The sequence below is a fragment of the Carlito syrichta genome, unplaced genomic scaffold (genome assembly GCF_000164805.1).
Source record: "Carlito syrichta isolate Samal-C Ts95f unplaced genomic scaffold, Tarsius_syrichta-2.0.1 Scaffold307155, whole genome shotgun sequence".
Lineage (NCBI taxonomy): Eukaryota > Metazoa > Chordata > Mammalia > Primates > Tarsiidae > Carlito > Carlito syrichta.
In genome coordinates this window covers 474,386-476,701 of record NW_007251251.1, presented here as the reverse complement: position 1 = coordinate 476,701, position 2,316 = coordinate 474,386, and positions in this window count along the sequence as shown.

The following is a 2,316-nucleotide window of genomic DNA, read 5'->3' as shown; positions in this document are numbered from 1 at the left end:
GGTGATGCTGGTGTTGTAATAGGTGTCTGTGGTGGTGATGGTGGTGGCGGTGATCATGATGGTGGTGGTCATGGTAGTGGTGGGTATAGTGGTGCAGGTTTTGGTGTAGGTGGTGGTGGTCATGGTTGTGGTGGTGCTGGTGTTGGTATAGGTATCTGTGATGGTGATGGTGGTGGTCATCATGGTGGTGGTCACCGTGGTGCAGGATTTGGTGTAGGTGATTGTGGTCATGGTGATGGCAGAAGTCCCAACAAAGGCATATCCTGGTCATAGCTAAGCTACCTATGGTATGGTCAGGCCATAGTGTCACATTACAAAATAACCCTTCATATCAAATGACGCATGTGAGAACATCAGCTCCCTGAGGACAGATGCTGGGGCTTACTGCAGAATACTCCAGGCCTAGAAGTACATGCCTATGTGTGGCATACAGTAGAGGCTCAATAAATGCATGTTGGATGGATGAGAGGGAGTTGAGTCCCTCCTTGTGGTGAACACTACGTTACCCCATTTAATCCTCACCACACCCCTTCAAAATTCCCATTTTATAGAAGAGAAAATGGAGACCAAAAGAGATGAAGTAACTTGCCTAAGATCAGGAGTCAGCAATGGGGGAAAGGGAAATAGGCATTAATACCCAGGCCTGCCTGACTCCCAGTGCAGTGGTCTTTCCTCTATACACTTTGCAGACACTCTCCCCGCCAGCACTCAGCATTGCATCATGGTCTCGTGCTCGGGCTTAATCATAGAAATACTGCTAATAATAGTAACAATTGCTGTTTGTAATTGTTTGAGTGAGGCTTAAATGATCAAGACCATGGAAATTATTAATAACCCGGACCCAGCCATGGTAGTATGGGTCATATTAAATTGTGTGGAGATGGATAACCTCGGCAATAACAGTAACTGGGATCATAAATTAATAACAGGAGTATTTAACTTAATGCCACACTGTCGATACCCTTGGTAGTAGGCAGCTCCTCGACGCTGCTGTTAGTACAAATGCTGCCCCTTCCTGCCTTTGATGAATCCAGCTGAGTGGAAGACGAGTTCAGAGAAGCAGCGGAAGGAGGAGACATCTTAGAAGCAGTTGCTGTCCGGGAGAAGTGAATCCTTGGGGAATTCGGGAAATGCTCACTGCCTGGTCTCTTATGGCCAGCTGTGAAGGTGGTGGCTCGTCCCCATTTATGCTCAAAGCCACAGTGATGTCTACCTGTCCTTTGCAGGACTGTCGCCTAGACTTTGTTGGTTACACAGGAAAGAAATTCACAGGACAGATATTCCCCCCTCCCCATGGATGCCAGCATGCCCTCTCCACAAGTGTTCTTGATCTCCCTTTGTTTTTATCATTGGAGACGGTAGTACTGGTTTTTTCAAAGAGGAAACGGAGGTCTAGACGTGGCCAAGATCAGGGTGCTGGGATGGGCTTTGTAGATGCCTCTCTCTCCCCACCCCTGCTCTGTGCTCCAAGGGTCTTGAGATCTGGGAACCAGTAAAGGGTGGGGACAAGCATGGGGGTGAGCATCAAGGTATGGGTGTGTGTATGTGGGGGGGTGCGAGTTTCCTACCAAGAGATTGGTGGCATACTTTCTGGGTTGAGGGGACCTAAGATTTGGACCTGGCAAATCTAGGGCAAGGTGAATGTGGTTCTAGGAATGCCACCGAAGTACATGGATGGGGACACGGATGTGAGTCCATCCAGCCACTTTTCTGTTTATTCCTTTCTGTGGAACTTTATTTAACACCTACCGTGTACCAGGTATCTGCCAGATGGGAGCCCTTGGGCCCATGGAAACACCCACTGTCTATTGAAGTCCATATTACTGGGGATGCATCTGTGTGTTTATATATGGGTGTAAATGTGTGTTCATGCATGTGTGCCCTTGTTGACTGTATACATGCGAGGGATTGTGTAGACGTGATCCATGTACACATTCGCGTGTGTCTGAGTGTCTGAATGACACGTGTGCACACGTGCATGCCTGTGGAGGTGCGCCTGTAGGACGCTGGGTCTACTCCTGTGCGTGAGGATGGTGTGGCCACCTGTGAGAGCACAGCACATATACAGGTGAGCTCGAGAGTGTGTATTTCTGTTTTGTGTGCACACCTCTGGCCCCTTCAAACCCATCATTTGAGAAGCAAATCATGTCGGAAAGGCCTCCACCTTGAACGTCCACGTCGTCGGGTCAGGCCGCCCTGCGCCCCTCCCCTCTCTCCAGGCCTGGGCCCCGAGATTCCCCACACTGAAAGGGGAGCGGGTGGGGCGGGTGGGGCACGGACTCGGCAGATGAAGGGCAGGGAGGGCAGCGGGCATTC